This window comes from Rana temporaria, chromosome 13, assembly GCF_905171775.1.
Source record: "Rana temporaria chromosome 13, aRanTem1.1, whole genome shotgun sequence".
NCBI lineage: Eukaryota > Metazoa > Chordata > Amphibia > Anura > Ranidae > Rana > Rana temporaria.
In genome coordinates, this window is record NC_053501.1 from 64,027,146 (window position 1) to 64,053,358 (window position 26,213).

Genomic DNA, 26,213 nt, shown 5'->3' on the forward strand with positions numbered 1-26,213 from the left:
AAATGTTGGTAATAATACCATCACAATATTTGATATTATTACTGGGGATGGGTTTAGTTCATGTGCCATTCATTGAAGCAATCATAAAGGAATTGCCAAACAAAGGTTATAGGGAGCTGGGACCTGCAATGGGAGACATGTGCCGATACATTTTTATTAAATTACCATACAGCAGGGAAGCATCCATCTTTTCATACGACTTTTAGGCCCCTTTCACATTGAGGCGTTTTTCATGCGGTACAGCGCTAAAAATAGCGCTGCTATACCGCATGGAAAAATCATGCCCTGCAGGCTTCAATGTGAAAGCCCGAAGGCTTTCACACTGAAGCGGTGCGGTAGCAGGACCGCTCCAAAAGTCCTGCTAGCCGCATCTTTGGAGCGGTATAGGAGCGGGGTGTTTACCGCTCCTATACAGCGCCTTCCCATTGAAATCAATGGGAAACCGCGGTAATACTGCCCTCAATGCGCCTCTGCAGAGGCGCATTGCGGGCGGTATTAACCCTTTTTCGGCCGCTAGCAGGGGTTAATACCGCAACGATAGCGCCCGAATATCGCGGTAAATACGACGGTATATCGGCGCTTCAAATAGCGCGGCTATACCGTCACCGCAGCTCCACTGCCCAATGTGAAAGCAGCCTAAGTGTAGGTTCACAGCTATGTGATTTTAGTGTATTTTGCTTTTTTCAGAAACGCACTACAGATTATTTAACATGGTTTCCTATGGTACACGTTCATATCTATGAGTTTTTGGAAAGGGTCAGGATTTTTTTTTTTTCCCCGCAGCAGATTGCGTTTTGTGTATAATAGACTTCAATGGACCTGCACCAAAAACGCAAGTGTTGCGTTTTTTATGCATTTTTGCATGCATTTTGTGTTTTTTTTTCTCCATTACTAAAGGCAAATCCACCTTGCACTACAAGTGCAAACTACAAGTGCAAAGTGCACTTAAAAATTGCACTGAAAGTGCACTTGGAAGTGCAGTCGCTGTAAATCTGAGGGAAAGATATAAAATGAGGGGAAGCTCTGCTGATTTTATCATCCAATCATGTACAAGCAAAAATGCTGTTTTTTATTTTCCTTGCATGTCCCCCTCAGATCTACAGCGACTTCACTTCCAAGTGCACTTTCAGCGCAATTTCAGGTACACTTTGCACTTGTAGTTTGCACTTGTAGTGCAAAGTGGATTTGTCTTTAGTAAATAACCCCCACTGTGTATAGCTGGTTTTTAAAACATAAGTTTACTTTTAAAAATAAATAAATACATTTTAGCTGGTAAAAAAATGTGCATTTATGAATTTTTGTTGCAGGAGCCTGCAAAGCATTGCATCGGTAATCAGCACATCACTGATGCCATGCAGGTCTCCTTCACACTGTCAGTGTAGGGGAAGGGGAAGCTCCACTTATTTGTCTCATTCCCCCCTCTCCGCTGCCACATTTGGCACCTTTCGGGGGAGGGGGAAGACGATACCTGGTTTTGACAGGTACCCGCTCCCATATTCTGAAGTTCAGCCCCCCTCCTTCTACCACCGCTGCCGGCCATTTACAAAACGCCTGCCTCTGTTGTGTTAGGGTACTAAAAGGTCACTCCCCGTTCTATAGGTCATTTACTGCTGCGCTTCATGCATGCGCAGCAGTGAACCGGCTGTGAAGCCACAAGGCTTCGCTGCTAGTTTCCCTTACTCGAAATGTTGGCGGCGGCACCCGAGAGCCAATTGAAAATCCGGCTTGGGTGAAGACACTGCTGGATTCGTGGACAGGTAGGTGCCCTAAAATTAAAAGTCAGCAGCTACAGTATTTTTAGATGCTGACTTTTAATCCTGATCCCTGGCTGGATGAGATGAATAGAGCTGGAGCTTTTGTGGGTCTGGAGCCTGGCTTTGACTCCTTGTAATAGGGGTCAGTAAGTTCTGGTGAGTGTGCTATACATCTGTATTGGTGGATAAGAAGTAGAATCTTTTCAAGTTTGGGGATAAAACAGCATGCTTTTCATTATATTTATTTCTGATTTTATTTATTTTATTTTGGAACTTTTTGTGTTTTCTTTTAATTATGGACATTATTTCTAGCACATTTACTGCAGATTATGTTAATTGGTGATAGGATTGCACATTTACATTATTTGGTGAAAGTATTTTTAATCACAGAAACTTGTGTTGATGCTATTAACTTATGTATGAAAAGTGTAAAAGTTTTATATATGATTTACTGTGAGAGCGGTTCCAACACATTCCACTCACCATTCTAGGCTATATTAGCCTTAAAACGAGCAGCTCCAAGTGTAAAATAAACACTTAGGCCCGGATTCGCAAAGACTTACGCTGACCTTACGCCGACGTATCTAATGATACGCTGCGTAAGTCCACGGATGTACCGTCGTATCTATGCACTGTATTCACAGTACAAGATAGGCCTGAATTTTGGCTTCCTATGACCAGCGTATCTTGGGTGCATATTTACGCTGGCCGCTACGGGCGCTTCCATTGATTTACGCATTGAATATGTAAATGAGCAAGATACGCCGATTCGCATACGTACTAACGCTCGTCGCAGTAATCTACGCCGTTTATGTAAGGCGTATGTCCGGCGTAAGTTTACCCCTCATAAAGCAGGGGTAAGTCATGTTAAGGTATGGACGTCGGAAACGTCTGAACAGCCGTCGTATTTTACATCGTTTACGTAAGTCGTACGTGAATGGGGCTGGGCGTAGGTTACGTTCACGTCGAAAGCATTGAGCCGACGTATCTTAAGGAGTATTTGCAACGTGATTCTGAGCATGCGCGTGCATGCGCCGTTCGTTCGGCCACGCATTTACATGGGGTCACGGTTCATTTTAAAACACCTATATAATTATAATTGGGTGACTGCATCACTCTCGCCTACATCCGCTGAAGAAGTCCCGCCCCAGGGACGCAACGTTCGGTAGGGAGAGCGTGACGTCACCCGCGATCATAGCCACATACATGCTTGTTATTCCTGGCACTGGATTGAGTGCCTCTACTCTGTAAGTGCGTTTTTATTCATTAAAATTTATTATATTGTCTCCACGGAGAAACACTATGTGCTGCTTTTTCTTTTTCATTTGGATCTGATGCTTGAAAGCTGACCTTCCTTTGGAGACCATTTATATCATTGCTGGAGTAACCCCCCTTTTTGGAGATACCCATATGGGAATGCTGTTTATGACCTTATCTAACAGAGGGTCATATTGGTGAGGTGAGCGGCCATTACTACCATTGGTGGAGGTGTTTCTACTCATTACCACGCTACAGCACCTGCATGATTTTACTCATCACCAGTCACTTTAGAAAATATTCCATTCTGGACTTTCTATTATTGGACTTTTAGCGCTGCACTACCTACTTTACATTTTAAAACACCACCCCCACTGCCTTGCTACTTTGAATTAGGCGGGCTTACGCCGGCCATTTTACGTTACGCCGGCGTAAGAAAGGGAGCAAGTGCTTTGTGAATACAGTACGAGCCTCTCTATGTTACGTCGGCGTAACGCATATCAGATGCGCTACGCCGCTCTAAAGATACGCCAATCTCTCTGAATCTGGCCCCATGTACATAGGTTTATATAATTTTTTTATTTACTACACTATTTTTTTACGCTGAAGGTCACTGTTTGCGCAGGTGTAGGACTTTATAGACCTTATTTTTTTAAACTCCTTCCTGTGTCCATCCAGGAAGTAATGAAGAAATGTTTTCATGGTGCCAGCAGGACAGTGAGGAAAGGGGTGTGAAGATAAATAGAAAGATGATTTATTTCTGAAAAAAAAGTACACTGATGGTATATTGGTACATAGGGGAGCTGGAATTTAGAATTAAAATAAAAGTGAACTTTAAATCAAGAGATCACGATAAGAATGTATTATTTCACAAAACAAAGACAGAAATATACAAACTCCATGCACAAAATGTAACCACTTTTTCTAGGCCACAGTTTTAGAAGGAGAGACAAGGCAGGTTTTAACCAAGGTATCAAAACTGGAGTATACTTTTTTTTACAGAAATATTTTACTGACTCCATGTACTCAATGTGTAAGCAGCTTCAGTAGACTGCATTTAGAGCATATTATTTTATAGAAAGACAGAAATGTTATACCTACTATTGAGTCAGTACAGTGTTTAAGAAATTGTGACCAGCCAGGTTTACAGTATAATCAAGAAATTAAAACTAGACTGTATTGTTTCATAGAAATAAGCAGAAACATTGTACTGACTCTATGCATGGTACTGTGTGTACTGTGCAAGCTCTGGCCAGAGGTTCAGCCTGTGGTGAATAGTGTTGAGCAGAATACGCCATATTCGATTTCGCGATATATCTCGAATATATAGTCGAATATTCGAGATATATTCGCTAAATTCGAATATTCGTGATATTTTATCGAAATGAAATGATTGCGAATTTTCGCTATTGCGAATGCGAAAATAATTGCGAATTTTCGATAACTGCGGTAGGAGCACTCTGATTGGCTCAGAATATTCTTGATATTTTACAATACAAAATAATTGCGAATATTCGGCAAATGCGGAAGGAGCACTCTGATTGGCTCAGAATATTCTTGATATTTTACAATACAAAATAATTGCGAATATTCGGCAAATGCGGAAGGAGCACTCTGATTGGCTCAGAATATTCTTGATATTTTACAATACAAAATAATTGCGAATATTCGGCAAATGCGAAAGGAGCACTCTGATTGGCTCAGAATATTCTTGATATTTTACAATACAAAATAATTGCGAATATTCGGCAAATGCGGAAGGAGCACTCTGATTGGCTCAGAATATTCTTGATATTTTACAATACAAAATAATTGCGAATATTCGGCAAATGCGGAAGGAGCACTCTGATTGGCTCAGAATATTCGTGATATTTTACAATAGAAAATAAAAAGTGTTTTGCATTGGTGGTGATTCTTTACTCTATCCATCTGTCACAGCCGTTTGTCAATCAAACACCTTGAAGATTGAACACGTTCATGCTGCATGCTTTGGACTTTTTTTCACTTCACATATCAAAGACATTTTTATGAAAGATTATTTTTCTATTATTGGGACTATATTTCTTTATATATTTGTTTCACTGTGTATTTCACAAGTTATTTGCGCTTGCTTATTTTATAATTTGCCCACGTCACTAGACATATTTTTTATTCTTGTAGAGCGACTCCATTTTCTGTCTTGTATTAATTTATGTTGTATAACATTTTTGAGTTGCTGCTGTATTCTCCCCTTTTTTTAAGGTATGCGCAATTTTTTCCTTCTTACAAAAAAAAATAATATCAAACATACAAATATTCATAACAGAAACATACACAAAGCCCCCCCCTTTTGCATCAGAGACAATCAGAGTTCTCCTACCACAGTTATCGAAAATTCGCAATCATTTTCGCATTCGCATTAGCGAAAATTCGCAATTTTTTTTTTTTTATATTCGGCAACATAAAATGATCGCCTCAGCTTAGCTACTCGGCCCAGGGTCTCTAATCATACCAGCAATGCTTTTAGACGTCGATAGGATGTGATCTGTTTTAAAAATAAAATAGAAAAAATGCGAATATTCGGAATTGCGAATATTCACCGCGAAATTCGAAATATATCGCGAATACTCGAATATGCCATATTCGAGCCGAATATTCGCAATACAAATATTCGTGAGCAACACTAGTGGTGAAGTGCCGTAATCAAAAGGGAGCTTTACCTGTGTTAAGAATGAGTTCATGCTGTTGAACCCCCCCTCCCCAAAAAAAGACTCTGGCAAAATTGTAATGCAAAAAAAAATTGCAAGAATGGAATGGAGTAGCAGCCAAACAGCAACTGAAGTTGACACACACAGAAAGGTAGCACTAGAAAACACTGTTGGATCTATGCAAAGTAAATAGAGAGGGTGGTACACAATAGCATGTAACCCACCACACTGCAATTTACAGTAATGCAGCACAATACAGATCAGTGAACATGTAGCCCACCATACTACAGTTCACTTTGATGTGGAACAATATAGCAGTGGGTATAGCACTTTTCAGCAGAACTGTATAGTAAAGCAACTATCTGTCCCTGCAAACACTCCCTCTGTATACACCCTCCCTATCTACTCCAGGCCTCCCCAACATACATTGGAAAAAGGCTGCTGGGAACCCTGACTTTTTTTAACAAAGGGGCTGAAACAAAAGGAAATTCCCAATATTAGCCCTACTAAGCCACTTGACCACTTTTTCAAAGGCTAAGAAGTTCATTATTAGTAGTTGGTTGCTATAGAGGCAAACAGCTGCACCATTTTCCCAAACTGCGAATCATTTAGGTTTAGGTTGAACCTGAACATCATCCCTAATTACATAATTGTCAGTGGTCCTGCAGACAATTACTTTATATTCCTAGTAAAAACATCTTACATTTTTTTTTAGCCTGTGTAAGACTGCATTAGGCAGACAGGGCACAGAGTTAGACCCCTTTCACACTGAGGAGTATTTCAGGCGGTACAGGCGCTGCTATACCGCCTGAAAAACTCCTACCCAGCAACCTCAATGTGAAAGCCTCAATCCAGCGGCAATTACGACAGTATAGCTCCGCTATTTCTAGTGGCACTATACCACCACCGTGGCTCCTGCCCCAGTGTTAAAGGGGTCCTAATTTCAGTGCTGGTCAGGCCCTTTAGCAGTTGTGTGGTTTGCTATGGCTGTTTTTACCTGTAGCACAGACAGAAACTGTCTTTTTTACATGTTGAAGGATAGTAAGACCGTGTTCATAATTATGACACAGCGGGGTTAATTTACAAAAACTGGGAGTGCAAAATCTGGTGCAAAATCTGGTGCAGTTCTGCATGGTAGCCAATCAGCTTCTAACTTCAGATTGTTAAATTACGTTTTGACAAAAAAAAACTGCAAGGTGATTGGCTACCATGCACAGCTGCACCAGATTTTGCACTCTCTAGTTTTAATAAATAAACCTCAGTGTTTCTCCATGTGTGTAAAGCCCCATAACACTACAATCCTTCTTGTTAAATTTGAACAACAGTTAATGTTAGAAGTTAACATGTTGAAATATGAAGAAAAAGCAATTAGGGTTAACAGTTGGTGCATATATTAAACAAGCCAGATGTCTTTTCTACTCTTTTTTACATGCTGTATGTATTTTTATGCATTAATGACTGCCTTCTGTAGAAGCTTTTTGGAGCAGACTTGTTCCCTAAGCACCAAAGAAGATATCTGATTAAATGACAAGGCTTGAGTCTAGTACACACTACCAGGTTCAAATATATATATATATATATATATATATATATATATATATATATATATATATATATATATATATATATATATATATATATATATATATATATATATATATATATATATATATAAATTTTAAACTGTAAAACAGTATTTCACACAATATAGTCAGAAATATCTAAAGGCTAATGCACAATATTAAGCAGCTTTATTAAGCCAACATTTTAAAGGGAGAGGTGAAGGTCAAGAAATAAAAATAAGAGGTTTTAATTTCCCAGAAAAAAAGTCAGAAATATTGTATAGCTGATCCACAGTATATAAGCAGCATTACTGGGCTGCAATTTCAGAGGGAGAGACCAGGCAAGTTTTGCCTGGAAATAAAAATTAGAGTATTATTTCACACAAATTGGCAGAAATATTGTACAGTCAAGGCGGCTGTGTTAGACTGAAATTTAAGAGAAAAATAGAGGCAGAAAAATCTGAGTATTATTTCACAAACAGTAGCCAGAAATATTGTACAGTCAGTGTAAAGCTTTATTAGTCCACAATTTAAAAGGGAGAAACAAGCTAATTTTTCATCAAGAAATTAAGAAGATTAGATTGTATCCTTTCACAGTAAATAGCCAGAAGTGTTGTACCTTTGAGGCGCAATATGTAAACAGCTTTATTAGGCTGCAAATTAAGAGGGAGAAATGAGGCTGTGTTTATCATAAATTAAAAATGAAATTTATTTTTTCAGAGGCAATAGGCTAAAATATTATACAGACTTGATGCACAGTATGTAAGCAGCTTTACTAGGCTGTAATTGGAGAGACAACACAGGTTTTTTCATGAAATGTAATTAAATTATATTAGAGACAATTGTCAAAAATATTAGACAAACTCACTGCAAAGTATGTAAACAATTAAATAAAACATAGGCTGTATTATTTAAGGAACAATAGCCAGAAATATTGTACAAACTTGACACACATTATTTAAACAGCTTTAGTAGGCTACAAAACAAGGGGAGAGACCAGGCAGAGTTCATTATTTCAGAGACTACAGCAAGGAATATTGTACATATTCACTGCACAATACGTAAGCAGCTTTATCAATCCTCAATTTCATAGGCAGAGATGAAGCAGATTTTATCATGAAATAAAAATTAGAGTGTACTATTTTGAAGGCAATAGTAAAACATACTGTTCATACTCAGGCCATTTGCAGCCCTCCAGCCCTTTCCCTTAGTTTTTTAGAGACATTTTTGTAGTCAAAAGTCCGGGTCACCATTGACTTCAATGGGGTTCGGGTTCGGGTCAAAGTACGGGTTCGGACTTTGACAAAATGGTAGGATGAGGTAAGTGAAGGAGGACTGCACTAAGGTAAAGGAAGCTATTTAGGGGAAAAAATTACCTTTACAACCCCTTTAAGTCCCTCACACTGTTGAGTTTGGCCACTTTTTTGTTGCGGCATGCACGCTGCAGTTCACTAAGTCCCTGAGCTGTCCCCTATTCTCAAGTTCTAAAGTTGGGAGATATGCTGTCACTTTGAGGCCTCGTACACACGACCGAGGAACTCGGAGGGCGAAACACATCGTTTTCCTCGTCGAGTTCTTGTTAGGCTTGTCGAGGAACTCGACGAGCCAATTTTCTCTAGTCCCATCGAGGAAAAAAAGAACATGCTCTCTTTTTGGCTCGTCGAGTTCCTCGACAGTTTCCTCGCTAAAAAATGTACACACGACCGGTTTCCTCGGCAAAAAAAAATCTCCCACCACGTTTCTTGATGGATTCTGCCGAGGAAACCGGTCGTGTGTACGAGGCCTGACAGGTAGGTCAGGTTCCCAGGGTGTATTATCCTGCTATTAGAGTTAAAGTGGTTTTAAACCTAAAATTTCATAACACTTTTTTTTTTTTATATGAGGGAAGACGCAGAAGATCAGGGGGTGGGTAGCATATCCTTGTGGAGAAGAATGTTTTCTAAAATCATCAATGTGACAAGATGAGAAAAGAGTTTTGGTTTTTCTGTTGAAAAGAATTAGTACAACAGCATCATTTTCACTAAATTGGAATTACAGAAATGCAGAGTGATATTGCCCATGCCCGTTTAAGTCTTTGACACTAACAAAATATGTTCAGATTCATATCATGCAACTTATACATTAGGATCTAAAAGGGAACTTTTTATTTTTCAGCTGTTTTTATTTTACTTATAGAATGCTTGAACGAAGCATCGAAAAGCCCAATATGGAAGGACTGGCCTTGACCTGGGCAGCTATTCTCATTTTTTAGCACAGATCCCTTCCTAACCCACTTGCACCTGCTAAAACCCAGCATATTTTTAACCTCCCTGGCGGTATGATTCTGTCTGGAATTACGTACCGAAAGCGGTACAATTATTTGCAAGGAAATTTGGCATTTAATACTGTAGGCCTGTAATTCTTAGGAATAACTCACTTAAATCTGACCAAACAAGAATCTAATAGGCATCCCGGGTATGACATTTTTTTAAAAACAAAATTATAAATTATAATATAATAAATAATTATAAATAATTATAACAAATAATAATATAATTCTAATAAAAATTATTCAATAATGTAATCAAATCAAAATCACTGACATTTTCTCAGTTGCAAAATTGTCGCTGTCATTATTTATTTATTTTTATGACACAAATCGCTATCGCACAATTCTGCAAGTGATTATAATTTATTATCGCTGTTTTCTAGCTGATCTAAAACCATTTTTTACATAAAGGGACACTTTTGGTTGCTATGGACAATCTACAGTTTGCAGGGAGAAAGAACCGTTTTTATTATATAAAATGACATGTAGGACACTGGGCAGACCACTAGGGACAAGGGGGGTGTGTATTTTTTACAGTATACTGTAATCTATAAGATTACAGTATACTGTATGTATAGTGTTTGTTTCCGTTTTTGAATTTGGCGCCGATCTCCGCTCCCGTGCGTAGTAACGTCGCAGGGAACGGAGATCGGCGGCACAGGAGGACGCTGTGTGAATCGAGCGAGGTCCCGCTCGCTCACACTGCGCGGTGCCATCGCTGGATCCAGGACAAGGTAAGCCAGCACGCGCTGCAGGCTCTGCATATCTACCCCGAGCGTGACTCGGGGATACCGATTATAGCAGAAAAAATCCACCCCGAGTCACGCTCGGGGATACCGCCAGGAGGGTTAAAACAATACTGGAAGTAAAAAATTATATCACAACACCATTTTAAAATAACATCTAAAGCTTTTGTGGTTAAAGAGTCATTCATCTTAACCTCTGATCAGTTCACTTATTCCTAACCAATGGTTAGGAATAAGTGAACTGATTAGCATAAATATAGATTCAACCTGGGTCTAGAAACAGCTAAAAATTATGTTATTTTGCACTTTCCTTAAGACACAATGGGCCTGATTAACTAAAGGGTTTGTGTGTACACAAGGATCATGTACAGACAACCATATTGTACTACCCCCAGTATTTACTATGCATCTACAATCTGCACAGGCATGCATGCACAAGCTACAGCTTACATATGGACTGGTTCAGGGGTACTGTTTGCTGCGTGTCCATACATTTGAGGGGTTATGCTGTAATGCAAGTATACAATAATGATTTATCCCTGTTCTTGTAAACTGTTTTTTTTGTAAACTAGGCCCACTGAGAAGAACCAAATGTCAGGGCGCCAGATATTTCAAGCTTCTAGGGCTTATTTACACATGTGTGTGAATAAGAGGGTGGTAAAAAGTCGAGCAGTGGTTTTACTGCACGCTGACTGCTCATCTGAAGGACCGCCCCACGTACATATACTGCAGCAGGGTGGCCCTTAAGCTAAAAATCACACAGCGGGAGCCAATCAGCGGGCCCGATGGACTCAATGTCCCCCGGAAACATGCCAATATTTCCAAGAGAGGTGGACCAATGGTCTGCCTATGTAAACAAGGCAAATCGCTGTTCTGTTTGTAAGGAAGACAAAGATCTTGTGTTTCTGCTAAGCAGTTAAACCATCTCCTTCACAGTAAGAAAGCACTCCCAGGGAACACATTTAACCCTTTGATCGCCCCTGATGTCAACACCTTCCCTGCCAGTGTCATTAGTAATCAATTTTATTGGGGTACAGTGTCCCACTGCGCAATTGTCAGTTAAAGCAACGCAGTGACATATCGCAAAAAATGGCCTGGTCAGGAAGGGAGGTAAAACGTTCTGGAGCTAAAGTGGTTAAACAGCATGTCCCATTCAGCAGATTCTCCCTCCCGTAAACGTGACCCATGCAAGTTTAGAAGGCTGGTGTGGAATTTACAGGTGGTGAGGAAGTGATATATCGTTTCCTCACTACCTGTCAAACATCTCCGAAAGGTGGTTCACATTTCAGGAGACTGGCAAGGGATGAACGAGTCCTTAGGTCTCGTATGTACAGAAAATAGATCACGTATTCCTGCTTTTGAACTGGCTGAAACGTTTATGCCTCGTACACACGATCGGAATTTCCGATGGAAAAAGTCCGACTGACTTTTTCCATCGGAAAAAGTCCGACTGAATTTTTCCATCGGAAATTTCGACCGTGTGTATGCCCATCTGAGTTTTACCATCGGAAATTCCGAGGAATTCCATCAGAGTTTACATAGAGAACATGTTCTCTTTTCCTCTGATGGAGTTTGGTCAGGCAAAAGCCTGATCATGTGTACGGGGGCATTACACAAGCAGTACGGTTTAAAGCAGAGTTCTACTCAGTTTTGGGTTTATTAAAAGTCAGCAGCTACAAAAAGTGTAGACTTTTAATAAACACACACTCACCTGTCCCACGATCCAGCGATGTGGCCGCCGAAGCCTCAGTTCCCTCCATTGACGGCATCACAACCGCGGGCACCCAGCTGTGACAGCTTGCAGCTTCACAGTCGGGTGCCAGATCCGCTGCGCCTTCTCAATGGCCACACAATTTTCTGGGACCTGTGACAAGTCCCAGAAAACTGCTTCCGCTCAAGTCACCTAAACGGCCCAAGCGAAAGTGAAAGCTGGGTACCTGTCAAAAATAGGTACCCACCCCCCCCTCAAAAAAGATGGCATGCCAAATGTGGCATGTCAGGGGGTCTGGAGTCCTTAAAGCGGAAGTTCCCGTTTGGGTGGAACGTCGCTTTAATATAGATCCTCCAAATTCACCAATAAACATTTTTTTTTTGATCGTTCACTCAGCTTTATTTACAATAACCAATCAAAAAATAACATTCAAAAGAACTGATCCATTGTTTTCCATAGATGCTTATTAGGGAACAATTATCCAATCTTCTGTGTAAATCCTTGAGGTATATTGTACAATAGATGACAAATGACCAGGTTCTTATTTCCAGCCAGTCACCTGAGAAGTATCATCGCATCTCGCTTTTTCCACTTATTGTTTATATATCCAACGCAATTCCCTTTTTCCTTTTATTTTTAAATTCTTTTTACAGTTAAAATTGCTTGTTGATGACAAAAACAACACGCCGTTCTATAGGTGAAGCTGCGCTCCATAAATCTTGCCTATTTTTACGAAACAATTTGCCGATTTTTTTTTTCCCTGTGGTCTTTTTTCATTTCTTGTGTTTCTGAGAATTTTCTCCCCTAGCCAGATGTTATCCGCTTTTGTTTCTCTGCTGCTAGCATAAACATTATAATCACATACAGACAACAGCACAGCTACAATATTTAGAAAACATTTTTCACACCTCCTTATTAAGAGAGATTATGACTCATAGCTCTGCCATTGTCTCAGCCAGCCTTCCCTGCAGCAGACAGCCCCACACCGACTAAGGAAAACACGCAAAGCTCTCAGCCCGGAAACATGGATCTCTGTTATGTATCTCCATAGTCTCTAACCATGCTACAGATTTTAATGGCAATGGAGAGTAGCGTGCAGTGAGCTGATCTTTCCTGCTGAAAGACTAAAATTACAACAAACTCTCTTACAAAAACAAAAAAATAAATGAAAGGCAAAAACAAATTGCATATAAACACGTGATTTTTTATTTTATTTTTTACAAGTCACATGATTCAGATTGGTTTAGATTAATGTAAATGCCTTAACCACTTAAGCCCCGGACCATATTGCTGGTCAAAGACCAGAGCACTTTTTGCGATTCGGCACTGCGTCGCTTTAACTGACAATTGCGCGACTCGTGCAACGTGGCTCCCAAACAAAATTGGCGTCCTTTTTTTCCCACAAATAGAGCTTTATTTTGGTGATATTTGATCACCTCTGTGGTTTTTAGTTTTTGCGCTATAAACAAAAATAGAGCGACAATTTTGAAAAAAATATATATTTTTGACTTTTTACCATAAATATCCCCCAAAAATATATAAAAAAAAATTTTTTTCCTCAGTTTAGGCCGATACGTATTCTTCTACATATATTTTTCGTAAAAAAAATCGCAATAAGCGTTTATTGATTGGTTTGCGCAAAAGTTATAGCGGCTACAAAATAGGGGGTATTTTTATGGCATTTTTATTAATATTTTTTTTTACTAGTAATGACGGCGATCAGCGATTTTTTTCGGTACTGCGACATTATGGCGGACACTTTGGACACTTTGGACACATTTTTAGGACCATTGGCATTTTTATAGCGATCAGTGCTATAAAAATGCATTGATTACTATAAAAATGCCACTGGCAGGGAAGAGGTTAGCACTAGGGGGCGGGGAAGGGGTTAAGTATGTTCCCTGGGTGTGTTCTAACTTTAGGGGGGGTGGCCTCACTAGGGGAAATGACTGATCGCTGTTCATACATTGTATGAACAGACGGTCAGGCATTTCTCCCCTGACAGGACCGGGAGCTGTGTGTTTACACACACAGCTCCCGGTTCTCGCTCTGTAACGAGCGATCGTAGATGCGACGTAGAACTACGGGCTCTCGCGCAGGGGAGCTGACCTGCCGCCGTAGAACTGCGGCGGCTGGTTGGCAAGTACCGTATTTGCCGGTGTATAAGGCGACCGGGCGTATAAGACGACCCCCTAATTTTACATTTTTTTAAGATTTTTTTGCCTGTACTCACCGTATAAGACGACCCCCCCCCTTCCGAGGCTTCCAACACTTCATATTTCTTCCTTCTGGAGCCATATTCTTCTTCATTCTTGCTGGAGCAGGAGCCATATTCTTCTTCCTTCGTGCTGGAGCCAATCACGGCAAGCAATGTATTCTATTAATGAATACAAAGCCTGCTTGGATTGGCAGAGGCTGTAACATCATCAGCCCACGCCTCTCTGACTCTCAAAGCCAATCCGAGCAGGCTACTGTATGTAGCCTGCTCGGATTGGCAGAGGTTGTTACTCCAATCCGAGCAGGCTCTGTATTAATTTGAATATATCGCTCACCGGGATTGGCTAAGCGGTTTATACTGTATGTAGCCGAAGCTGCATAGAGTATTCCCGCACATCCATCAGGCATCCGAGCAGCTGACAGGGCGTATAAGACGACCCCTGATTTTTGGGTAGTTTTTTTAAGTGTAAAAGGTAGTCTTATACGCCAGCAAATACAGTAGTTAAAAAACAATTTAACGACTTCAGCCCCGGAAGGTGTACCCCCCTTCATGACCAGTTCATTTTTTGAGTAACTTTAACTGACAATTGCGCGGTTGTGTGACGTGTGCACAAATAAAATTGATGTCATTTTTTTCCTACAAACAGTTTTCTTTTGGTGGTATTTGATCACCTCTGCAGTTTTAATTTTTTGCGCTATAAACCAAAAAATTACCGACAATTTTGAACAAAGAATATATATACCGTATATATTTTACTTTCTGCTATAAAACATATCCAATAAAAAATTTAAAAAATCAACTTTCTTCATCAGTTTAGGCCAATATGTATTCTGCTACATATTTTTGGTCAAAAAATCCCAATAAGCGTATATTGATTGGTTTGCGCAAAAGTTATAGCGTCTACAAACTAGGGAATATTTTTATGGAATTTTTTCCTTTTTTTTAGTAATGACGGCAACCAGCGAGTTTTGGCGGGACTGCAACTTTGCGGTGGACAAATGGGACACCTAAGGCCGCATGTGGTAAACGGACGTTTAGAAGCAGTTGGTCATTTTTTTCAACTGCTCTTGAACTCTCCTTTATGTTATCTTATCAGTATATATACACTGGTTCGTTCACAGTTTTTTCTAGGCAGTTGTGTTTAGAGGCCTTTTCTTGAACTCCAAAAAATGCGTTCAAAAGCTGTGTTTAGAGGCAGTTGAAGCACCAAACGCAGCTAAACGTGGCTAAACACGGCAACTCGCAACTAGACGCAAACACGGCTAAACGCGGCATGTAAACGCTGCTAAACGGACACTGATATCTAGTAGTGTTGAGCAGAATATGCCATATTCGATTTCGCGATATATCTCGAATATATATTCGAATATTCGAGATATATTCGCTAAATTCGAATATTCGTGATATTTTATCGAAATGAAATTATTGCGATTTTTCGCTATTGCGAATGCGAAAATAATTGCGATTTTTTGATAACTGCGGTAGGAGCACTCTGATTGGCTCAGAATATTCGTGATATTTTATCGAAATATCGCAACATGCGAATGCGATATTTATTGCGCAATTTCGAGAAATGCTGGAGGAGCGCTCTGATTGGCTCAGAATATTCGTGATATTTTATCGAAATATCGCAACATGCGAATGCGATATTTATTGCGCAATTTCGACAAATGCTGTAGGAGCACTCTGATTGGCTCAGAATATTCGTGATATTTTACAATACAAAATAATTGCGAATATTCGGCAAATGCGGAAGGAGCACTCTGATTGGCTCAGAATATTCTTGATATTTTACAATACAAAATAATTGCGAATATTCGGCAAATGCAGAAGGAGCACTCTGATTGGCTCAGAATATTCTTGATATTTTACAATACAAAATAAAAAGTGTTTTGCATTGGTGGTGATTCTTTACTCTATCCATCTGTCACAGCCGTTTGTCAATCAAACACCTTAAAGATTGAACACGTTCATGCTGCATGCTTTGGACTTTTTTTCACTTCACATATCAAAGACATTTTTATGAAAGATTATTTTTCTATTATTGGGACTATATTTCTTTATATATTTGTTTCACTGTGTATTTCACAAGTTATTTGCGCTTGCTTATTTTATAATTTGCCCACATGTCTTGTCACTAGACATATTTTTTATTCTTGTAGAGCGACTCCATTTTCTGTCTTGTATTAATTTATGTTGTATAACATTTTTGAGTTGCTGCTGTATTCTCCCCTTTTTTAAGGTATGCGCAATTTTTTCCTTCTTACAAAAAATAATAATATCAAACATACAAATATTCATAACATACACATACACAAAGCCCCCCCCTTTTGCATCAGAGACAATCAGAGTTCTCCTACCACAGTTATCGAAAATTCGCAATTATTTTCGCATTCGCAATAGCGAAAAATCGCAATATTTTTTTTTTCAATTTGGCAACATAAAAGGATCGCCTCAGCTTAGCTACTCTGCCCAGGGTCTCTAATCATACCAGCAATGCTTTTAGACGTCGATAGGATGTGATCTGTTTTAAAAATCAAATTGAAAAAATGCGAATATTCGGAATTGCGAATATTCACCGCGAAATTCGAAATATAGCGCGATTTCTCGAATATGCTATATTCGAGCCGAATATTCGCAATGCGAATATTCGTGAGCAACACTAATATCTAGCTGTCAAATTAAATCGTTCAGGAGAGGTTGAACAACGTCCTGTGTACATGAAGCCTAACTGACACTGTTGACACTTTTTGGGGACCAGTCTTACTAATACAGTGATTAGTGCTAAATAATGTGCACTGTAACTGTACTAATGACACTGCCAGGGAAGGGGTTAACAGCAGGGGCGATCAAAGGGTTAAGTGTGCACCTAGGGAGTGCTTTCTAACTGTAGGGAGGATGCTGTGACTGGAGGAACACAGAGATCCATGTTTCTGCTTAGCTTGTTTACATTGGCAAACCGCCATTCTGCCTCTCCTGTGTATTATCACGGGTGGCCCGCTGATTGGCTCCTGCTGTGTCCAATCACAGCGGGAGCAGGGAGGCAGCTCGTGCGTGTGCCCCAGATGCACTGCACAAAATCATGTACCTGTACGTGATTTCATGCATAAGAGCCGCGCTGCCGCAGTATATCTGTGTGGGACAGTGTGGTCAAATTGTTACCAAACTAACAGTAAAATCAACAATTGAGGAGAGTGGTAGGCGCAAAGGCAAAAAATTCTCAGTCTATTGAAGTTCATATGTATAGATAGATGGTCCACACACCAGGACAAGCTGTTCCATGAGTTGTAACAGACTCTAGGGAGATTAGGAAGGAAGCAGACAGGGAAAACACACCACTAAGTGTAGTAGGACAGGTAAAAATGTATTATACCCCTAAATATGGCTACTCCCAAACAGGCTCATCTCTTTGTTTTGGTCTGGGGTGCCATTCTGATCTTCAGCCTGTAGCGCTGGGGGGAAGAAAACACCTTGGTATCCTCGGAGCTGGTGAAGGAAGGCGGCACTGGTGTGTGGCACTTAGGGGGCATTGATAGGTGGCACTGGTGGGCACTGAGTAGTGGCACTGATGGGCACTGAGTAGTGGCAGTGATGGGTGGCAGTGATGGGCACTGATGGGTGGCAGTGATGAGCACTGATGGGTGGCAATAAGGGGCACTGATGGATGTCAATAATGGGCACTGATAGGCAGCCCTGCTAGGTGGCACTGATGAGGCACTGATTGGCACCAATTGTGGTGGGCATTGATAGGTGGCACTTGTGGGCATTGATATGTGGCACTTGTGGGCATTGATAGTTGGCACTGGTGGGCAATAATGGGCACTGATAGGCAGCCCTGCTAGGTGGCACTGATGAGGCACTGATTGGCACCAATTGTGGTGGGCATTGATAGGTGGCACTTGTGGGCATTGATAGGTGGCACTTGTGGGCATTGATAGTTGGCACTGGTGGGCACTGTGGACACTGGAGGTGGCATTGGCAGGTGGCATTGGCATGGGATTTAGATTGGCACATAGAGGCAGATGTGCCTTCTTCCTGTTCGGGACCGATGTCCCTTGCAACCTAAACCGGTGATTGGCTTTTTTTCTCCTCACGCTTTTGGCGTGAGGTGAAAAAAAAAATGATTGCTGAGCTTTGTTTACATCACATGATCAGCTGTCATGACAGCTGACAGCTGACCACGTGGTAAGGGGCCGGTGATCTGCCGAGCTGGTTTCAGCTATCGTGGAAGTTCCAGCGCAGGCGCAATCTGATGTGCCGAGATGGTTGCGGCTAACAGGAAAGTTTCTTCAAGGACTGCGCAGGCGCAAACTTGCTGACAGAAATCTCCGAACCTCGGCCGGCATCCAGGGCGACGTGGATTTCGAGGTAAGTGGCTCGCTCCGCTCGCTTGGCCTCCTGGCTCTTTTTTTAACATCCTCCAATCCACAGGGATATTAAAGAATGAGCCTAGATGCCGGGCGAGGTTCGGAGATTTCCGTTGGCAAGTTTGCGCCTGCGCAGTCATTGAAGGAACTTCCCTGTTAGGGGAACATTAAGGACAAGTCACCGGGACCAACCCCCTACTCTGATCTGTGATCACCCAAGTCTCAGTGACTCGGGTGATCACAGCGAGCGCCGTGCACCCTGCAGGGGCACGTGAGGAGCGCGTAAAGGGGAGGACGTCTATTGACGTCCTCCTGGCAATTGGGGTCTGCACTGTAGCCATCATTCAGCTATAGTGCAGACGGAAAGTGGTTAAAAAAAAATTGCCCGACCTCCGCTTTAATTGAACAAGCTGAAGTAAGAAGCTGATTGGCCACCATGCACAGCTGCACCCAATTTTGCACTCCCCAGTTTTAGTAAATCAAACACAAAGTAACATTGAATCTGCACCTGTACTATTGTGTAATGAGTTTAATGTTTTTCTCCAGAACTATTAGGTAGATTCACAAAGAGTTAGGCCGGCTTATCTACAGATAAGCCGACCTAACTCTGAATCTAAGCCGGCCTATGTTTAAGTGTATTCTCTAACAGAGATACACTTAAACATACCTAAGATAGGCTGGCTTGCGCCATTCTATCTTAGGCTGCAATGTTTCTTTTGCCCGCTAGATGGCGCTGCCATTGCGGCCGGCCTCGATTATGTAAATGAGGGACTACGCCAATTCCCGACGATTTACGAGCGTTCCCCCGGGCCTACACCGTCGAGTTACGTTGTTTCCGTAGGCGATAGGCCGCCTAACGTTATTTTTTACATTGTTTGCGCAAGTCGTCCGCGAATCGGGATTTACGTAATTTACGTACGCGCTGAAATCAATAGGCCCGTACGGCCTACTTAGCCGCAATGCGCACTGGGAAATGTAGTCGCCCGGCGCATGCGCAGTGTAAAAAACGTCAAAAAACGTGAGGTCAAGCCTGATTTCAATAATACACGCCCCCCTCCCAGTCATTTGAATTAGGCGCGCTTACGCCTGCTCGTTTTAGGCTACGCCGCCTAAAATTTGAAGGTAAGTGGTTTGAGAATCACTTTTAACCTAAATAATTTAAGGCGGTGTAGCCTAAAAAAAGTAGGCTAGGCCGTCCTAATTTTAGGCGCCCGTACGTGAATCTACCCCAAAATATTTAAAGAGGAGAATGGAACTTTCAAACTTGTAAAGGCAGTCAGATGAAGAAAACATTTAGCAAACTCAATAGCAGTAGCAGGCGGCCCACACCCAACAAAGCTTCCCTCAATGGACACCCAACAGTAGCTCAAACCATAAAAAGGAGACCCAGGCCAAAAGACTACAAGATCGTTTTCATTTCTGGTACATAAGCCATTACACTAAATCCAGTTCTGCATTTGTTCAATGGATAGTACATGCACATAATACTTGCCCAGCATTCCACTTAACAGGCAGTGTCTAAGAAGCTTAATATCTGCGTTAACTGAAATAGAAGAGTACAGCACAACGATATGCACACTGACAGCTACCACAAGTTATTTTCTACTGAAGCCAGTGCCTTCCAGTAAAACATTCCCTGAGAGAGGGATCTGGCTTTACAACCTTTCCATGGAAATAAGGAATACAAAAGATATGATTTGATTGGTTTTGTTGAGAGAGAGGAAAAATCAGGAGCGATCAGCATACAAGCTGCTTTTTCCTATCATCTCATTTTTTTCTTCAATCAAAACAATGAAGCTGAGTATTTTACATGCTCTTGGGAGATTTACATACAATTTATATCAGCAATAGCAGAGTAGGGAGGACGGCGGCATAGAAAAAAAAATAAATTACAGAGTTACAAGGATGCAAACCACCTCCTTGGTAAATCTTCCTGTGCGTCTGCTGACAGCTGATGACTGGATTAAACAAAAAGACCAGCAACTTAGGGCTATTAGCTCCAAGCAATCATGCCCCATTATTTCAATTATGCGGTAAATGCATACAATCACGTTATATATCTCGCAACCCTTCTGGAGAAATCCTTTGGTTACTGGGGTTCCTGCCTGCACAATTGTTTAAATATTTACACTGCTTCTTTTTTCATGTTTTTCCCGCCAGCTTTCACCTTCATTTCAGCGCACAAGTAAATGGCATTTGAAAGAAACAATCTTTGGAAATCCAGGGCTTGTTCCATTCTGGCCCTTTATAAATAAATACCTGTTGGGCTTATTTGTAGCTTAACTCCAGTCAAAATGTTTCTCTTTAGCTTTTGATTTTTAAAGGAATGGGGAAAAGAATCAGGGCTAGATCCACAAAGAAATTAAGCCGGTGTATCTATTGATACGCTGCGTAATTTCAAAATTCCCGCGTTGTATCTTTGTTTTGAATCCTCAAAACAAGATACGACAGCTTCTGGGTTAGATCCGACTTCTTACGCCTTCGGATCTAAGATGCAATACTTCGGCGTACGTTGGGTGGCGTTTTCCGTGTCGGGTATGCAAATTAGCAATTTACGACGATCCACGAACGTGCGCGCGGCCGTCGCATTTTCTAACGTCGTCTGTAGTCGGCTTTTTACGGCGTATAGTTAAAGCTGGTATTTTGCGGTGTATAGATAGAATTGCCATGTTAAGTATGGCCGTCGTTCCCGCGTCGAAATTTGATTTTTTTTTGCGTAAGTCGTCCGTGATTAGGGATGGAGGTAACTCAAGTTAAAAAAATGACGTCATTGCGACGTCATTTCGCGCAAAGCACGGCGGGAAATTTCTGGACGACGCATGCCCCCAACCCGCCCAATTTGAAATCCGCTGCCAGAAATACACTACGCCGCCGTAACTTACGGAGCGAAATCGATGAGGATTCGAAAATGCGCCAGGTAAGGTACGGCGGTGTAGTGTATCTCTGATACGCTGCGCCGTTCTACATGTATGTGGATCTGGCCCTAAGGCTTCATGTACACGGGACGTTGTTCAACCTCTCCTGAGCGATTTAACTTGACAGCTAGAAACCAGTGTCTAAAAACGACCGTTTAGCAGCGATTACATCTAGAATCTATTACATCGTTTGCGTCTAGAAGCATTTAATTATGTTTTTAAATGTCTGTAAACGAAACGCTGCGAAACGTGATTTGCCGCGTTTAGCCGCGTTTAGCCACGTTTAGCTGCGTTTGGCGCTTCAACTGCCTCTAAACTCAGCTTCTGAAAGCATTTTCTATGGTTCAAGAAAAAGCCTCTAAACACAACTGCCTAGAAACTACTATAAACGCCCCAGTGTACATGTACTGATAAGATAACATAGAGGAGAGTTCAGGAGCAGTTAAAAAAAATGCCCAACTTCTCCTAAACGTCCGTTTACCAGCAGCAGTGTACATGAGGCCTTAAAGGGGTTGTAAAGGTTTGTTTTTTATTTTCTAAATAGGTTCCTTTAAGCTTGTGCATTGTTGGTTCACTTACCTTTTCCTTTGATTTCCCTTCTAAATGTTTTTTTTCTTTTCTGAATTTCTCACTTCCTGTTTCTCCTCAGTAAACTTGCCCCCATCATCCGAGCAATGGAAAGTCATTTAGAACAGCTTACTGAACAGCTTACAGAGGAGGAACAGGAAGTGAGAAATTCAGACAAAGAAAAAAAACAGTTAGAAGGGAAATCGAAGGAAAAGGCAAGTGAACCAACAATGCACTAGCTTAACCACTTACCCCCCGGACCATATTGCTGCCCAAAGACCAGAGTACTTTTTGCGATTCGGGACTGCGTCGCTTTAACAGACAATTGCGCGGTCGTGCGACGTGGCTCCCAAACAAAATTAGCGTCCTTTTTTTCCCCACAAATAGAGCTTTCTTTTGGTGGTATTTGATCACCTCTGCGGTTTTTAGTTTTTGCGCTATAAACAAAAATAGAGCGACAATTTTGAAAAAAATGAATATTTTTTACATTTTGCTATAATAAATATCCCCCAAAAATATATAAAAAAACTTTTTTTTTTCCTCAGTTTAGGCCGATACGTATTCTTCTACATATTTTTCGTAAAAAAAATCGCAATAAGCGTTTATTGATTGGTTTGCGCAAAAGTTATAGCGTTTACAAAATAGGGGGTAGTTTTATGTCATTTTTATTATATTTTTTTTACTAGTAATGGCGGTGATCAGCGATTTTTTTTTCGGTACTGCGACATTATGGCGGGCACTTCGGACACTTTTGACACATTTTTGGGACCATTGGCATTTTTATAGCGATCAGTGCTATAAAAATGCATTGGATTACTATAAAAATGCCACTGGCAGTGAAGGGGTTAACACTAGGGGGCGGGGAAGGGGTTAAGTATGCCTGGGTGTGTTCTTACTGTGGGAGGGGGGGTGGCCTCACTAGGGGAAACACTGATCCTCGGTTCATACATTGTATGAACCGAAGATCAGCATTTCCCCTGCTGACAGGACCGGGAGCTGTGTGTTTACACACACAGCTCCCGGTCCCCGCTCTGTACCGAGCGATCGCGTGTGCCCGGCGGCGATCGCGCCCGCCAGGCACACGCACGGGAGTCGGGGGCGAGCGGGGGGCGCGCGCGCGCGCGCCCCTAGTGGCGGCTGGGAGAGAGGACGTCATATTACGTGCTCTCGCCCAGCAGAGCCACCTTGTGGACGTATTTCGACGGTGCGCCGTCGGCAAGTGGTTAAAGGAACCTATTTAGAAAATAAAAAACAAACCTTTACAACCCCTTCAAAATTCTGTCAGGATTTTATTCCTGTTTGTGACCCGATTGAGAAGCGTATTCCTCATTTTCTGTTCCTGACACCTTTACAAAAAATAGGGTGTGCTGTCATCATTGCAGATGAGGCTTCGCTCAAATAACGCTTGAATAACGCTTGAATAACGCTCTAATAATACTCGAAAAACATCCCAGTGGGAAAGGGGCCTTAGTGTAGTAAATAGTTCAATTGGGCCAGCTTTTAAAGAAACATGGAGTTAAAAACATGCATTCATGTGTGCATTGTCATAACACATAGATGTAAACAGGGGGTTAAGGTAATTGGCACTCTGATGCCTAGTACACACGTGCGGGATTTCCAACGGGAAAAGTTCCCGTCGGAAATCCAGAAGGGAAAGCCGAGAACCTGCTTGGTCAGTCTTTCCCCCTACACACAGACAGTTTTCCCAACAGAAAAACTGCGATAGCGCTTTGGTTGGGAATCCTGGCCGTGTGTATGCTCCATCGCAGTTTTTCCCATAGGAAAACTGCCAAAATCCACCAGGCAAAAGTCCGCCAGTTTTCCCGGTGGGAAAAAAGAGAAAAAGAAAAAGAGAACTGGTTTTGTCCGGCGGTTTTTGGGCAATTTTCCCGTCGGAAAAACTGCGAGGAGCATACACATGGCCGGGTTTCCAGGCCAAAGGCTCTCCTCACAGTTTTCCCATCGGGAAAAACTGATTGTGTGTAAGAGGCATGAGTTTTTTGCTAAATGTGTTGTTAGATTGTTTTCCCTTGTGTGAATGTACCACTATTTAAAAAACATTTTCTTCCAATTCTACATTGTTCTAATTTTTAGGGAATTTTAGCAACTTTTGTGGAAAAGCAGTGAGGGTGTTCTAAACACAAACAATGAGCAGAATACCCCCAGTTTCCTTGATGCAAGCAAACAATCTAAATATTTTGCCAGTTAAAATAAATAAAAATATAAGAGCCGGTTCACACTGGGGCGATCCGACTTCCAGCGCGACTTCCAGAGGCGATTCCGACACGACTTGAATGTGAACCACAGGGCGACCTGAGGCGATCTGGGGCGATTTATAAATCGCCTCCAGGACAGGGAATGTCAGAAATGGCCAATCAGAGCTACTAAGCTCTTCTGACATCATTCTTCTTCCTGTTTGATTTCTTCTTCCCTGTTCCCTGTTTTCCTGTGTCTAAAATGCTCTCTGTGCGTTACAATAGATCAGGGATCTATTGTTGTTGGGGGATATGTTGTTCCTGCCAGGGATCTAGTTTTGTCAAGGATCTATTGTTGTTCTCATGTGAACTTGTGTTCCCATCAGGGATCTATTGTTGTTGAGGGATCTGTTGTTCCTGCCAGGGATCTAGTGTTGTCAATGATCTATTGTTGTTCTCATGTGAACTTGTGTTCCGATCAGGGATCTATTGTTGTTGGGGGATCTGTTGTTCCTGCCAGGGATCTAGTTTTGTCAAAGATCTATTGTTGTTCTCATGTGAACTTGTGTTCCGATCAGGGATCTAGTTTTGTCAAGGATATATTGTTGTTCTCATGTGAACTTGTGTTCCGATCAGGGATCTATTGTTGTTGAGGGATCTGTTGTTCCTGCCAGGGATCTAGTTTTGTCAAGGATCTATTGTTGTTCTCATGTGAACTTGTGTTCCTTTCAGGGATCTATTGTTGTTGGGGGATCTGTTGTTCCTGCCAGGGATCTAGTTTTGTCAAGGATCTATTGTTGTTCTCATGTGAACTAGTGTTCCGATCAGGGATCTATTGTTGTTGGGGGATCTGTTGTTCCTGCCAGGGATCTAGTTTTGTCAAGGATCTATTGTTGTTCTCATGTGAACTAGTGTTCCGATCAGGGATCTGTTGTTCCTGCCAGGGATCTAGTGTTGTCAAGGATCTATTGTTGTTCTCATGTGAACTTGTGTTTCGATCAGGGATCTATTGTTGTTTGGGGGATCTATTGTTCATGCTATTGAGCTAATGTTGTCAATGATCTATTGTTGTTCTCATGTGAACTAGTGTTCCGATCAGGGATCTATTGTTGTTGGGGGATCTGTTGTTCCTGCCAGGGATCTAGTTTTGTCAAGGATCTATTGTTGTTCTCATGTGAACTTGTGTTCCGATCAGGGATCTATTGTTGTTGAGGGATCTGTTGTTCCTGCCAGGGATCTAGTTTTGTCAAGGATCTATTGTTGTTCTCAAGTGAACTTGTGTTCCTTTCAGGGATCTATTGTTGTTGGGGGATCTTTTGTTCATGCTATTGAGCTAATGTTGTCAATGATCTATTGTTGTTCTCATGTGAACTTGTGTTCCCATCAGGGATCTATTGTTGTTGGGGGATCTGTTGTTCCTGCCAGGGATCTAGTGTTGTCAAGGATCTATTGTTGTTCTCAAGTGAACTTGTGTTCCTTTCAGGGATCTATTGTTGTTGGGGGATCTTTTGTTCATGCTATTGAGCTAATGTTGTCAATGATCTATTGTTGTTCTCATGTGAACTTGTTTTCCGATCAGGGATCTATTGTTTTTGGGGGACCTAATTGTTCCTGCCAGGGATCTAGTGTCGTCAAGGATCTATTGTTGTTATCATGTGAACTAGTGTTCCGATCAGGGATCTATTGTTGTTCTTGTCATTTGAATCAGTGTTCCTCTTAGGGATCTACTTTTTTGGGGAATCTATGGTTCCTGTCTGCATCTACTATTGCCAGCATGGGATATACTGTTCCTGCCAGGGGATCTATTGATGCCGGGGTGCTCTATTGTTGCTGTCTTCAAGAGGGAGTTCATGCCGCCATTCTCTGTGCAAACAAGTGGCATGTATGGAACTACAACCAGCATGCCTAGGCAAGGAAAATAGACAT